This window comes from Triticum urartu, chromosome 3A (assembly GCF_056163025.1).
Source record: "Triticum urartu cultivar PI428250 chromosome 3A, HENAU_Tu73, whole genome shotgun sequence".
Taxonomy (NCBI): domain Eukaryota; kingdom Viridiplantae; phylum Streptophyta; class Magnoliopsida; order Poales; family Poaceae; genus Triticum; species Triticum urartu.
This window is the reverse complement of record NC_141875.1, coordinates 73,737,660-73,746,573: the sequence shown is the minus strand read 5'-3', so window position 1 is coordinate 73,746,573 and position 8,914 is coordinate 73,737,660.

The window sequence follows — 8,914 nt, the reverse complement described above, 5'->3', positions numbered from 1 at the left end:
GAGCCGAACGTGTGCAGATCACGGAGGTGCCGTACTTTCGGTACTAGGATCGGTCGATCGTGAAGATGTACGACTACATCAACCGCGTTGTTATAACGCTTCCGCTTACGGTCTACGGGGGTACGTAGACAACACTCTCCCCTCTCATTGCTATGCATCACCATGATCTTGCATGTGCGTAGGAAAATTTTGAAATTACTGCGTTACCCAACAGATGAACGCCGTGAAGGAATGAATTTGGGGCCAGATCGTGAAAATCTAGCCCGTAGTAGAACATGAGATCCATCACAAAGGGGGGGAGGGCGAATCCGAGTCCGTGGAGGAAGTGGGGGATGAATACCACCCTCTCGCCGTGCTCCGAAGTGGGGATGACCTACGCCGGATTGGGAAGCCTGTGCTTGATTTCCGCGGTTAGATACCGCGCCTCCCACAGCTCCTTGATATTCTCCTCCATGACCGAGGAAGCCATCCACTTGCCCTGAGAGTCGGCCATGGTCGAAGGAGTTGCGGAGGGAAGAAAAGGTTGAAACTTGGGTGCGGGAGCTCAAGGATGGGGAGGCAGAGAGAGAATGGGGCGTGGGATGGAAGAGTTGGATTCTATCCACTTATATGGACTGCGAATATCAAGCGTCCTCCCTCCCTTGAGCCTTAAAACTCGTCTGTTCCCAAGGGGTCGTGCGAACAACACTGTTAGATTACCAAAACTCGTATTGATGAGAATCCCGCAATAAGGGGACATGATCTCTGTTTTGACAAGACGTGCTGATAGGAGTTGCGTGTTAAACCGCGAGGCGGGAGGCCCAAAAACGGTTCGAAATGATAGCAGAGCTAAGCGTGATGTTTCACTGGAAAAAGCCGTCGATGGATATATCTTATTTTAAGTATTATGCTTTTATGGTTGGAGGGTTAATCTGTTAAACAAATACTGACATAGTTCTCGTTGATCAACTACTTTAAAGTATTCGGAGGAGGAACCCGCCTTGCAATGCCGAAGACAATCTACGCGCTGGACACATCATCATTGAAGCCTGGTTCAGGGGCTACTGAGGGAGTCCTGGATAAGGGGGTCCTCGGGCGTCCGGGCTATGCAACATGGGCCGGACTAATGGGCCGCGAAGATGCAAGATAGAAGACTTTCCCCTGTGTACGGATGGGACTCTCCTTTGCGTGGATGGCAAGCTTGACGTTCGGATGTGAAGATTCCTTTCTCTGTAAACCGACTTTGTACAACCCTAGCCCCCTCCGGTGTCTATATAAAGCGGAGGGTTTAGTCCATAGAATCAATCATACTCATACATGCTAGACATCTAGGGTTTAGCCATTATGATCTCGTGGTAGATCAACTCTTGTAACCCATATACTCACCAAAGTCAATCAAGAAGGACGTAGGGTATTACCTCCATCAAGAGGGTCCGAACCTGGGTAAACACCGTGTCCCTGTCTCCTGTTACCTTTGATCCTTAGACGCACAGTTCGGGACCCCCTACCCGAGATCTGTCGGTTTTGACACTGACAAATAGTAACAACTTAGAACATAAATAAAATATTGAAAATGGAAGTGTTTTCCTGCAAAAAAGAGATTACGCGCAGAGAAACTTCGGGTCATAGAATACATCAAGTGTGCCAGTGCGACGGTATTTCCAATTACCTTGTCTTGTTTTTTTAGTATTAAAGTTGTTTTTTCAGTAGGCGGGTTACCCTAGGGTTATGGAACTTCTCCACACGAGGTTACATTCCATACTATGCTCTTGCTTTGACGTTTCCACAACGTGGTCGTCTCCACAATTACGGTTGTTAAACTAGAATCGTGCATTTTGTTCGGTGGTTCACTATTATCTTATATTGTCTTCGGTCCTCGTAGATATCTCCACCTATCACGTTGAAGGTCACGGATTCCCTGAACAATACGTGTTACCCATGTATTTCTTTTGATCATGTTGTCTGGGCCCTTAATTTGGACAACGCGCATTGCGCTCACCATAGTGTAACAACTTACTTGACAACCATTAAACTACAAACACAAATGACGACATATAGAATAGACACAAATGAATCTTACCACTCACCTACGTCTCCCATGCCTAGGAGGAATTATTCACACATCGGAGAAGAAAAACCAATCATCGCAGAGAATGATTCCATGAAAACCATATTGATAATACCCAAAAGATCCACAATAATATGAATGATTTAACACATCTCAATCTCCACAAGAGTATGTATAGAGTTTACACCCTGATCTTACAATATGTAATTCCTCCACAAATGATGATGAAATGGAATAGACAAAGATGGTAAACGAGACAAAAATGATCCCCGGTGGTTCTTCTTCTTCAGATCTCCTTTCCTTGTGTTCTAGATGATGTGGCAGCAACTAGGAATGTTTGACGCTCCCTTTGCCTTCACGATAGTTGCTCCGATAGATGAGGGGGAGCTGGCGGCGGCTGGTGGCCATATTGCGTTCTGGTGCGCATGGTGAAGGATATTCCAATGTGGAAGTTGCTTCAAATGGCTTGATCTGGTGTAATCCTGGTTGGTTCCCTTCCATAAATAAATTTCCTTCCAAACAATGGAAATACAAGTTTTCTTCTCTCTTGAAAGACTAATGTTAGGAATAACTGAGAAATAACTAAAAATCGGCGAAACCTCACCACAACTATTTATAAATACTTACAAATCCTCGAGCCATCAAGTACCAGTTTCTAGATATAATCATTTGTAACAAAAGAAAATTTCCAATGGAATGATGCTTGAGTTAAATGGCATGCACATGATATAAGCTTGTGTCCTCTTTGCATGGGGCACAAGAAGTCATATGTTTTTTATGAGTTTTCACAAATGCACACTATACATCATGACTTATACCCGTGAATTATTACACAAAATTTACGGACTCTAACAACGAAAACATGAGGAGAGAGAATATGAGTTACATATGCAATTTTTTTGCCAAAATTACTATCTTCGTCCCAACATACTTATTTAAACGATCTAAAATGTGTTGTTTGTGTTTGAAATTACAAACGGGTAATAATAATGTTTTGTGTCATCACTATCTACCAGATTAATTGCTTCCTGATGGTGAGCTAATTTACTTATTACTTATTATATCAAAGTATGAGTGCATTGATTTTATTTCTCGGTTAGTTTAAGATTTGATTGAGGTGCAGACTCAATATGGTATTAGAGGCAATATGTTCTATCTTGTTGAAAGATTGATGATGGTTGATCTTCCACAGGAATCAGATACATTTCGTTGGAAGCTAGCTACTTCAGGTGCCTTTATTGTCAAATCCTTGTATTCAAACATCATCAATGATGGGCAACCTTTTCACCACAAATATATTTGGAAAATGAAAGTACCACTGAAAATAAAAAACTTCATGTGGTATTTAGATCACCATATCATCCTGACAAAAGATAATCTGTAAAAAAGGAATTGGCAATGATGGAGTAAGTATTGCTTTTGTGGTAATGAGGAGTTGATTCAGCATCTAGTCCTTCAATGCCCGCTTGCCAAACTATTAGGGAGATTGAAAGTGCAACTATCCCTAGGTGGTTTTGGTAATTCATAACAACATATAGCTCATTGAGCTAATGCTATTCCAAGATGATTATTTCAGGAAAGCTCAATGATTGGCATGGCATGGATGTGAAAGTGGAACCCTAAAAATGCTAAGGACAAAGGATTGGCTCAAGCTCAAAAGCTCAAGACTCTTCATTTTATATTTTAGTGATCCAAGATCACATTGAGTCTTTAGGAAAAGCCAATACTATCAAGGAGGGATGAGGTGTTGCTTAATGAGCCTCTTGCTTCATGTGCTTAGTGATATGCTCCAAAACCCTCAACTACTTTCCCATATCCACATATGACCTAAACCCTAAGCTAAACTCGGTCCTACCGATTCTTTCTATCCGGCGCCACCGAGTTTCACTTGTCATAAGCCACTGCCAAACCCTAGCAATTCGGTTCTACCGATAGGGATCTCGGTCTCACCGAGATGGGATTGCAAACTCTCTGTTTCCCTTTCGTAACTTTTGGGTCTCACCGAAAGAGCGAATCGGTCCCACCGAGATTGCAATGTAAATTCAGTGTTTCCCCTTTGTAACTTTTCGGTCTCACCGAAAGAGCAAATCGGTCCCACCGAGTTTGCCTGACCAACTCTCTGGTTAGCTAATTACCAAATTCGGTCTCACCGAGTTTGTGTAATCGGTCTCACCGAGATTACGTTATGCCCAAACCCTAACCATATCGGTCCTACCGAGTTGCATGTCAGTCCCACCGAAAATCTCTAACGGTCACTAGGTTTACATTTTCGGTCCGACCGAGTTTGTTGATTCGGTCCCACCGAGATTGGAAAACTGTGTCTAACGGTTGGATTTTGTGTGGAGGCTATATATACCCCTCCACCTCCTCTTCATTCTAAGAGAGAGCCATCAGAACACATACACCACTCCAACTCATATGTTCTGAGAGAGAACCACCTACTCATGTGTTGAGACCAAGATATTCCATTCCTACCATATGAATCTTGATCTCTAGCCTCTCCAAGTTGCTTTCCACTCAAATCTTCTTTCCACAAAATCCAAATCCTATGAGAGAGAGTTGAGTGTTGGGGAGACTATCATTTGAAGCACAAGAGCAAGGAGTTCATTACCTACACACCATTTGTTACTTCTTGGAGAGTGGTGTCTCCTAGATTGGCTAGGTGTCACTTGGGAGCCTCCGACAAGATTGTGGAGTTGAACCAAGGAGTTTGTAAGGGCAAGGAGATCGCCTACTTCGTGAAGATCTACCGCTAGTGAGGCAAGTCCTGTGTGGGCGATGGCCATGGTGGGATAGACAAGGTTGCTTCTTCGTGGACCCTTTGTGGGTGGTTGCTTCTTCGTGGACCCTTCGTGGGTGGAGCCCTGTGTGGACTCGCGCAACCGTTACCCTTTGTGGGTTGAAGTCTCCATCAACGTGGATGTAGGATAGCACCACCTATCCGAACCACGGGAAAAACATCCGTGTCTCCAATTGCGTTTGAATTCTCCAAACCCTTCCCTTTACATTCTTGCAAGTTGCATGCTTTACTTTCCGCTGCCAATATACTCTTTGCATGCTTGCTTGAATTGTGTGATGATTGCTTGACTTGTCCTAAAATAGCTAAAATCTGCCAAGAACTAAAATTGGGAAAAGGTTAAGTTTTTATTTGGTCAAGTAGTCTAATCACCCCCCTCTAGACATACTTTCGATCCTACAGAGATATGTCTGTACTTTTAATCTACCTCCACCCACGAGTAGTAAAAATATGATCAGAAGATGGTTAGTCGAGGTACATCATAGGCTGAAGTCTCAGACCCATTTGAGAATTTGTGCTTTATTTTGGGCATTCGGAATAGTCGAAATGATTGTATTTTTGAGAGAACAAAAGTTCCATTTTTTAGGTTATCTTCAAGGCCATCGGTTGGATCCATACATGGTCATTACTATGCAAAGAGGAGGATCGGGCGCCCACGGTCTTTGGGCGCAACCGATGGGATATGGTCTCTCGGGATTTGTTAACTGATTTGATCGGCAGCCTATTAATAGGATTTGTGATACATGAGGCTCATTCTCCTTGTGTTTTCTTCTTTTAATCTGCCCTTGGGACAGTCACATGTGGTGGTATTTTATTGTACTTTTTTGTGCTTGGATGATGAACTTTGAAATAATCTTAAAAAGATGTGTGCCTCATTCGATGCAAAGGCCGAGGGCATTTCCCCTAATTAGAAAAAATGTTCGGCCAAGCCAAGAGAGCTTATCATGAGGGGTGCATTGAAGTATAAGTGCATTGCTCGTGTTTTAAGACGAGTTGGTTGGTGCATGCAACTCAGTACATTCGAACGAAAACAATACTCAAACATTTTCTGATATTTTAGGTTTATCAGAAGCATTAGAAATCCCAGTCACTCGAATCTCCTTCCCACAATCCATAATCCTTTCGCTTAATTAGAACTTCTCAGATCATGTTATCATCTCCTTAGGGGGTGTTTGGTTCGGGTCATAGTCCCTCGCATCCGTGCAAACTCAGCCAGTCGCTATTGCAGTCCAAGTCCCACATCGGTTGCCACCTAGATCATGTTGGGGAACGCAGTAATTTCAAAAAAAAATCCTATGCACACGCAAGATCATGGTGATGATAGCAACGAGAGGGGCGAGTATTATCTACGTACCCTCATAGACCGTAAGCGGAAGCGTTATGACGACGCGGTTGATGTAGTCGTACGTCTTCATGATCAACCGATCCTAGTGCCGAAAGTACGGCACCTCCGCGATCTGCACACGTTCGGCTCGGTGACGTCCCACGAACTCACGATCCAGTAGAGTGTCGAGGGAGAGCTTCGTCAACACGACGGCGTGATGACTGTGATGATGATGCTACCGAAAAAGGGCTTTGCCTAAGCACCACTACGATATGGCCGAGGTGGATTATGGTGGAGGGGGGCACCGCACACGGCTAAGAGATCAATGATTAACTTGTGTGTCTATGGGGTGCCCCCCTCCCCTGTATATAAAGGAGTGGAGGAGGGGGAAGGCCGGCCCTCTACTATGGCGCGCCCCAAGTAGGAGTAGGAGAGAAGGAAGGGAAGGAGAGAAGAGAAGGAAGGAGGGGGAGCCGCCCCTCCCCCCTAGTCCAATTCGGACTAGGCCTTGGGGGGCACGCGGCCTGCCCTAGGTAGCCCCTCTCTCTTTCCCCTAAAGCCCAATAAGGCCCATATACTCCCCGGGGGGTACCGGTAACCTCCCGGTACTCGAGAAAATGCCCGAACTCATCCGGAACCATTCCGATGTCCAAACATAGGCTTCCAATATATCGATATTTGCATCTCGACCATTTCGAGACTCCTTTTCATGTCCATGATCAAATCCAGGACTCCGAACTACCTTCGGTTCATCAAAACACATAAACTCATAATACTGATCATCATCGAGCGTTAAGCGTGCGGACCCTACGGGTTCAAGAACTATGTAGACATGAGCGAGACTCATCTCCGGACAATAACCAATAGTGGAACTTGGATGTTCATATTGGCTCCCACATATTCTATGAAGATCTTTATTGGTCAAACCACATAATGATATACGTTGTTCCCTTTGTCATCGGTATGTTACTTGCTCGAGATTCGATCGTCGCTATCTCAATACCTAGTTCAATCTCGTTACCAGCAAGTCTATTTACTCGTTCTGTAATGCATCATCCCACAACTAACTCATTAGTCACAATGCTTGCAAGGCTTAGAGTGATGTGCATTACCGAGAGGGTCCAGAGATACCTCTCCGATACACGGAGTGACAAATCCTAATCTCGATCTATGCCAACTCAACAAACACCATCAGAGACACTGTAGATCATCTTTATAATCACCCAATTACATTTTGACGTTTGATAGCACACAAGGTGTTCCTCCGGTATTTGGGAGTTGCATAATCTCATAGTCTGAGGAACATGTATAAGTCATGAAGAAAGCAGTAGCAATGAAACTGTAACGATCATAATGCTAAGCTAACGAATGGGTCTTGTCCATCACATCATTCTCCTAATTATGTGATCTCGTTCATCAAATGACAACACATGTCTATTATTAGGAAACATAACCATCTTTGATAAATGAGCTAGTCAAGTAGAAGCATACTAGGGACACTTTGTTTTGTCTATGTATTCACACATGTATTAAGTTTCCGGATAATACAATTGTAGCATGAATAATAAACATTTATCATGAAATAAGGAAATAAATAATAACTTTATTATTGCCTCTAGGGAATATTTCCTTCAGTCTCCCACTTGCACCAGAGTCAATAATCTAGTTCACATCGCCATGTGATTTAACACCAATAGTTCACATCACCATGTGATTAACACCCATAGTTCACATCGCCATGTGACCAACACTCAAAGGGTTTACTCGAGTCAATAATCTTAGTTCACATCGCCATGTGATTAACACCCAAAGAGTACTAAGGTGTGATCATGTTTTGCTTGTGAGAGAAGTTTAGTCAACGGGTTTGCCACATTCAGAGCTGTATGTATTTTGCAAATTTTCTATGTCTACAATGCTTTGCATGGAGCTACTCTAGCTAATTGCTCCCACTTTCAATATGTATCTAGATCGAGACTTAGAATCATCCAGATCGGTGTCAAAGCTTGCATCGACGTAACTCTTTACGACGAACTCTTTGTCACCTCCATAACTAAGAAACATTTCCTTATTCCACTAAGGATATTTTTGACCGCTGTCCAGTGATCCACTCCTGGATCACTATTGTACCCTCTTGCCAAACTTATGGTGAGGTACACAATAGGTCTGGTACACAACATAACATACTTCATAGAACCTATGACTGAGGCATAGGGAATGACTTTTCATTCTCTTTCTATTTTCTGTCGTGGTCGGGTTTTGAGTCTTTACTCAACTTCACACCTTGCAACACAGGCAAGAACTCCTTCTTTGACTGTTCCATTTTGAACTACTTCAAAATCTTGTCATGGTATATACTCATTGAAAATATATCAAGCGTCTTGATCTATCTCTATAGATCTTGATGCTTAATATGTAAGTAGCTTCACTTAGGTCTTTGTTTGAAAAACTCCTTTCAAACACTAATTTATGCTTTCCAGAAAATTCTACATTATTTCCGATCAACAATATGTCATTCACATATACTTATCAGAAATGATGTAGTGCTCCCACTCACTTTCTTGTAAATACAGGCTTCACCGCAAGTCTGTATAAAACCATATCCTTTGATCACTTTATCAAAGCATATATTCCAACTCTGAGATGCTTGCACCAGTCCATAGATAGATCACTGGACCTTCCTCACTTTGTTAGCACCTTTAGGATCGACAAAACCTTCTGGTTGCATCATATACAACTCTTCTTTAAG